This window comes from Ixodes scapularis, unplaced genomic scaffold, assembly GCF_016920785.2.
Source record: "Ixodes scapularis isolate PalLabHiFi unplaced genomic scaffold, ASM1692078v2 PGA_scaffold10__122_contigs__length_95168666, whole genome shotgun sequence".
Classification (NCBI taxonomy): domain Eukaryota; kingdom Metazoa; phylum Arthropoda; class Arachnida; order Ixodida; family Ixodidae; genus Ixodes; species Ixodes scapularis.
Genome location: NW_024609836.1, coordinates 54,809,071 through 54,816,668, shown reverse-complemented (window position 1 = coordinate 54,816,668; position 7,598 = coordinate 54,809,071).

Genomic DNA, 7,598 nt, shown 5'->3' with positions numbered 1-7,598 from the left:
GTCAAATGAGCGCAGTCGACGACGAGGTATAATGAGCTACTAAGCTTCACAAGGAAAATGCGCGTGAGAAAGAGATTTGAGGCGGACCAAAACACCGACCCAGCAGACGCGCGTACGCACGTTTACTCTGGACTCCATGAACCCAACGGCGCAAGTTCAAAGCGATCAAAGAGCACCGACGCCATCGCCCCCCGGTTTTCTCTGCACTTTGCGCGACAACGGCACTGCAACGGAGGGCACTCGGCTCGGCGTTAACAATCCGCGAAATAGATTAATTTCCCACTCTTGAAGCCATCCCAAATGATGAATGAAAGTACCTCGGCGTTGTAGAACATCTGACGACACAACGGTGCCGAGCCCCTGCTCGGCATCGTCGTTGCGCGTGAAGGCCTGCTTATTTGTACTTGAGACGATGATTCCAGATCTTTTGTGCCACTCGTGGTGCTTGCAATAAATTCGAAAACCAGGGGAATCTTCTCACGAGGACGTTGAAGTCACGCAACACCGGAGCATAGAGATCATACATACTAACTCTAGAGGAAAAGGTCCGCCATTTTCTCATGCATTCTGGCTGCCGCAAGCGGCGGATCTTGCAAGCAGACCCTCGGGATCGCACACATAATTACAAACCTGCCTACGATTTCACGAATATAATTATATCATCAGAGCAGTGTCATGACCTTCAACAATCTACGAACTTACTGGTGAAAAGATATTCACGTTCCTTTCGAAGGTTTCTTTTTGCATAGCGCGCACATGTACGGCCTTCCGTCAAAACTAAACTAAACCAGCTAACCGACTTTTCGGGTGGCCGCGCCTGGCCGCGCCCCAGGAATACAAAACCGAGCAACCACCAGATTTCGGAGGTTTCAACAGACGGAAAGTTAATGCAGCGTAATGAGTATACTGCGTTTTATAAGCGTTAGAATAGATCAGAATTTAGTTTACAACGTTAAATGATCACTGTCTATATTCATGAGAGTTTTCAGTCTTCGCGATTACCATTGCGACTGTCGTCCTTCAGCTGGCAACGTTGGTTTCTTTCTGTCGCGTTCTGTTGCTCTCTTTAGCGATCTTTCACTCGGGACCCAGGATGTCGGCGCACGGGATTTGCCACTCCCCCTCACCCACCTCCACCACCCTGCACCGGAGCCTCCAAAGCAATCGTACAAACTGTCGCCATGTTTGCTTTTTCTTCGTCACTCGCGGCGTGGTCAACTCGTCGCTAGATGGGCTCATCAAGATGAAAACGAACAGCGGCAAAGTGGCGTATGGACAAACGGCTCTCACCATTAAGGGAACTATATCCACATACCGCGTTAAAATGACCGAAAAGACCGCGCCGTTCACATTTGGTGCCACCCCACGCGTCCGCGCAGCTCCGGTCGCTCGCGGATACCATAGCTGACTGCCCCTGGCACGAGCGGTGTTCGAAGAACAGCTCTTGCAGGCTTCCGCTTGCAGCTAACGCTAACTCGTAGTGCCAAGAAAATGCGGAACATTTTCTCGGCGATACGAGAAAGCCATAATAAAATAACGAGCGAACGGCGACAACTTGTGTACGTACCACTCACGCCAAGTATATTCCACAGATGTTCTTTGTAGGCACTGCCTTCGTTGCTCAGATGCCTCCTGTCGAACAGGTTTGAATAATTTAGATTCGATGAGCATTTCCACCGAAACAACGATACTGGCGAGACGGCACCATTTGCACAACTTGGGAACTCCGACAACTCTGGCGGCAACCCCAACAACTTGGGCGACTCGGCCACAGGATGTGCCGCCGACAAACACCATATCCACATTGCGTTCTGATTTGCTGTGGTGGCGTGAAAACGTTTTCTTTGCCTGAAAAATGGGTCCCGGACCGATTGCTCCCGCGATCTAATATCACTTCGCAGGCGAGGGGAATCGCCCTTCCTGGCGTCAATTTCCCCGCGGATTCGCTTGCGAACCCGCAAGTGTGAACGAGCCATTATTAGTTTAGCAGACCTAGTCCGCAGGCAATCGTCGGCGGCGAGTCATGCTTAGCTCAACAAAATTATACTCAAATCCTATCGAAGCCAATGCCACGATCAACACTTTCTAGTTGAGGAAGTCGAAGTGCAGAATATTCCTGCGTTACTCAAAGAGGCATCCGTGGGGCGCAGATTGGACACCGATGTCAGCGTTAGGCTGGGACTCAAGTTCTGACTCACTGGACACGAGTTCCAGACGAATGCTGACGCATCACTCGTGTTCGGTCTGCGCCCTGCAGTCGCCCCTGCTGCCAACGAACCCGCAACGAATGAGCATACGGCGCCGAGAGCCGGCGTCTTTAGCAGACGATCGTTTCGACTCAAAAGCGGAGCGAGCTTTTTTTTATATCAGTTGCCAATGCAATATTTTATCACCCTTACTAATAAAGCACATTGAATGGACATATAATCGATTAACAATTGGTTTGTTGGGTTATTTTGACTGTTTTTTTCGTGGTACTTAAGTCGTGTGCTTTGCACTTCCTCGTTGTTACCGCGTCTCTTTTTGTTTCTGCGACTGTCGCCGCCGGCGGAACACGCACGGCTGGAGTCGAAAAGTTCGCCTGCTAAAGACGCCGGCTCTCGGCGCTGTATGCTCGTTCGTTGGCGGCAATTGGAGTCGCGACCGCTTGAGCATCTCTTGTCTCCTGTGCAAAACGGCGCCGTATAGGCCTCCTGCGCTGAAGCTTTGAACATATTGTGGCGCCCTCCGGTGGCGGGCAATAAATGTCTGAGTAGTACAAGCCTGCCAAGGCCCCGCGGCCTCGTACTATAACAAATCTGTTCGGGCGGCTTTTTGCCTCTGTGCGCTGCTGTTATTTGTGCGTTCTCGTGGTCGCGATTTAAAATATGTCATCCGTAGTCGTCGCCGGACAACGTTACCCCGGAGACCCGAGCTCGCCCCAATATAGTAATTTCCCTTTCGTCCAAGCTCGTCGAACCCCATGCGCGGCCTCAATGCGTTCGAAACGTCGCCGTCGACGGTACTGTTGCGTCGTCAACTCTCTAGAACAGGAAGAGCGCCGGAGTGAACTTCTACAGATTCCCATCGAAACTGTGCGAAGTCGAGCGAAGGGAACGATACTAGCCGTCCAGCGCACTGAGTAAGCGAGACAATTGTTTTTCTCGCCCTCCAGGAGCTAAGGCGCGGCCACTCGATCAAGCGGCCGTGGCATGCATCGAAACGTGCGTCATGCGAATTTTACGAACAGGAACACGCTATACAGGCCGATCAGTTGAGCGATCCGATTGAACTATACTTCGTTTCAGCAGCCGATGCTACAAGTGCGAGCTGCGGGCTTTCAGTGACCCTGTCAAGCACTGTTCAGGGCCACATGCTCGCGCTTGTAGAGTCGCAAATGAAGTATACAGCGAGCATGCGCGCGCACCAACACACCACAGAAATAAACAAGCATGTGCTGGAGGCGGAGCTCCTACTGCTGATCTTATGTTGCGTGAAGCTTACATCGCAGATGTGTAAGAAAAGCTGCAACAGCTCGAAAGGCAGCTTACAGTCCTTCGTTTTTCTCCTGCCCCGGGTGGTTGGCTAGCAGACGCACAAGCGTACGAGCTTTCGCCTTTCTGTCCTAGCCGAGCAAGCCACTTGGGGTAAAACTTCTGTGCAAATAAAGATTATTATTATTATTGTGTTCGATGCCGCGCCCTGGCCTCCCTCCCTTCCTCCATTCTTATTTATATATTTACGTGTGCGAGTGTGTGTGTGTATATAAAGTCTTGTATGGTGCCACAGACCTACGAGTAGTGGCCACTGGCCTTTTGGTGTGATCAAACTCTTCTCAAGAGTTAAATAAAAAAATATCAGCGATGTGATCGGCCGACCGACAGCCGGTCGACGCTCGATCGCTTGCGTCTGCTTTCGCGCATTTTCAAGGTTGGTCATCAGCTGTTAGCGTTGGCTGTACGGAGGGGCTGCAGTTTGGGAGTTTTTGCTTAAAAGATGCGTTAATGTATCTCGTAATGCTCACCTCAAGCTCGATATCATAAGAAGCTCGCTGTTTTTGCGAGTGACAGAACGCCGACGCCAAATTTGCGGCTTCTTGTACAGCGTAGACGTAACTTGCATCGCTGAGTTTATTCTCTTTGCGAAGTGGTGAGGAACGAAAGCAGCTTTCCACGTTAGAAATTGGCTTGATTCCTTGCCTTAAGACAATTGCACGGAAGGAATTCATACCGCCGGCTAACGCTTGCACGCGGGACAAATTGAAATGAGCAAGTTTGTACTACCCAATACCGATAAACAAATCGTAGGGGGCGCTGCCAGCCGGTTTTTCTGCAGCACCTCCTGGGCAAAGCAGGGGGCCTATTGTTTGAAGACCGGTGGCTTCCCTACGTTTCCATATGAGCTAAGCCTTTTTCTCTCTTCACTTTCTCCTCAGGCAAGTTCGCTCCTTGCAAATTTTACAGAAAGAAATGCACCACCTGAGGGCAACGCTGCACAAAATCGTAGTGTGATAGGTTAAGAAACCGAGTTTTGCGGTCGATTTAAAGAAGCTGACGGCTACTTGAAGCACCCGGTATTCGCGACTCCAGCGACCTATACGGGGCGCCACCACCAAACAAACATGGCGGCTGAGTCCAGGTCGCGTCGGCTCGGCCGTGCCGCCTGAGCAGGTGGCGCGTTCAATTTAACAGATTTTATTTTGTTTAATGCCCAATTTTATAGGTCTTTGAACTGAGACGGTTAAGTGTAGCCGGTGCACATAAACTATAGTTGTGTTTTCCAAGTGTGCTTTTTTTTCTTTTCACGTCAAACTTTCGTTTCGGAGATTTCGTTCGAAACCGAAACTATGGGCTCTGGAGAAACGGTAATATACTAATCAGTTTTGATCATCTAAAGAAAGCGGCAATGACTGCGGAATTCTCCCACCAACAGTAATTTTCAGCCAACTCGCATGCCTCGACCATGCGACTTATCTGTCTGCGAACTCGAGCTTTTGTGCGTATCTGCGTTGAAGAAACAGCTTCAGTCGTCTGCTTGGTCAACAGCACAGGCTGCAGGAAAATTACGAAAATTAAGCAAGCGCTTCTTGAGCCAAGAAGCATGTTAACCCGCCGGCACCCCACTAAGCAGCTGATACTCGTATTTCAGTTCAGCTTTTAGTAGCAATCGAGAAGTCATTTTGACGAGCGGGTTATGTATTATATTACGTTCTATGTCCCACTAAAGCGATATTAGTATATTTTTCGGTTTGAAATATGAGCTTAGGTAACTAGCCATTAGGTGAACTGATGAATAAAAGTATATTTGACAGGCAGAAAGATACTAAGTTAAACTTAGCCAAATGGTTCTAGCCGATAGCACGGAGACGAATGAGGACAAACTGAAGAGAGTCTTCATTGGAGATTCACGCAGAACCTCTCTGCATTGAACTTGACTTTGAATCCTGAACGGGAAAAAATGGGTATTTTTGTGGCCGGTCAACCTGAGCAATGTAGACGTATCTTGCGGCTGGATTAATTCGACGGGTGTATAATATAAATATTGGAGGCGCGATAGATCATAATGCCGTGACAGCTTCTAACGTTGCGAGACGCGCCTCCACCTTTTGAAAACAGATAATTTCCCTTATTCATCATTTGCAGCGAGCAGGTTTTCCTGAATTAAGTAATTGCGAAATCAGCCCAACTCCTTTAGAGTGGTCCAGAGGATTTTTCGGCGAAAAGCAACCAAGATGAATAGCCAACGCACCGACCGGCGTGGGTGGCTCAAACTTGAAGCTAATCGAACACAACCAAACTCAAGAAAAGCAGCTATCGAACCTTTCCATTCACTTGACTGCAGCATTGGTGTTCCCTCCAGTGAAATGCCTCGTCTGTCATCCTCCCACTGTTCTACATTCTTATAAAGAAACCCCATATCAGTTACCAAGTAGTCGTCACTTTGAATGTGATTCGAAACAGACAAGAAATCAAAACGTTTTTCCGCGATTCCTCCCCATCCAAGAAATCGAAAACACGTGGTGGAAGGAAACAATCTACTGAGGCTTCACCGCACTAATGAACGCTCAGGCAAACTTAAGAAATTTTCGGACCTTCGCGAAATTACACTGTTCGCCATCACGCCGACAACACGTGTCCGCGAAAGCCACCAGAGACTCGGAGGGGCGCGGAGCGACCTGGACCGGCTGGTTCCCGATTTTCCCGCTTGGTGGCGTCCGTTTTGCTGGAGTCGCGAATATACATATCTGCATATACATCTTACCAATGGTCTACCGCAGACAGCACCAAGTCAGCAAAATCTTATTTTTTTTTTATTTGTAATATGACGCCGGCAAACCATCGAGTCTCAATTTCAACTCCCCATGGAACCAATGCCTTGATCACTTCAGACACTGTAAGAGGTGACACATCGCAAGCTTACTGCAGGGTCAAACGTACATTTTCACATCCATTCTCACTGTGCCCTCGCAAGTTCACAAATAACTCCGTCATTCAAAACGCAAAGCGAAATTGTGTAATTGTTTTTACTTTTAAAGTATGTAGACTGTTTTATTCAACAAATATTGCGGATTATGACCAGACAACACAGACTGGAAGCGTGTCAGCCTGCGAACGTTGGTTGTAGGAACACTCTCCCTAATGTGAAAACGGTATCCGCAAAGAAACGGGATCTTTTTTTTATTTTTTGTAAGTTGTCGTAGTTGTTTCTTTAATAAAACTAAAATGAGAGGTATACTTCGTTTCATGTTAAGTCCAGAACCAGCTGGCGCTACGACATGATAGCACAAATCAGACAGAACCAAAAACGCACCTTCATGGTGCACGTCATGTTTCCGCGCGTGTCCTATCATAGTTACACCAACTATAAACAAAAAAGGTCCCGTGACTTGCGCTCTTAACGATGCTTGATTGGGACCTCTAGCTCGTAGCGCCGTTTGCGTTTTTATTTTTAAGCAAAGACCTTTTATCTCAACAACCAGGGCGCATCTCGGAAATATACCGGGGTGTTATATGGCACAAGACTTTGAGTAAATGTAATAAAAGCTCTTTGTACGTATTCCTTTTTCCGCTAACAGTAAGCGACTGGAAAAGCCTTACTAAAATTAGGAATTTTAGCAAGCAGTCACCGTGCTCTGCGTACCGCACTACCGGAGTCCATGAAGAATGTTTTTAAGCGCGCGCCCCGCAGCCCCAGTAACGCTTGGGCACGGTACCGCAGAACACGGTAGCGATTTGCTAAAAGTGTTTGCTATACGTCTCTAGTAAGAGGGACTTTTAGCAAACCATTACTGTATTCCACGTGCCCACTATCAGAGTCCTCAAAGCATGCTTTTAAGCACGCGCTTCCCGTGGTCACAGTAGCACTTGGGCACGCGCTTAAAAAGCATTCGTTAAAGCTTTGGTACTGCGGAACACGGGACATGGTAACGGTTTGATAAAAAGTCCCAGTTACCACGCAGCCATCGTTATCATAATCCTCCCATTCATATCAGTTTAGCCGCGGTATGAATACTAGTTTTTTATTGTTATAAAATTTGTTTTTGCACTGCTTCTGTTTGGCCAATTTGTTTGGCGTGCTGCACTGTATTCACCTGCTCAAAATGAAGCCATGCAGAAATA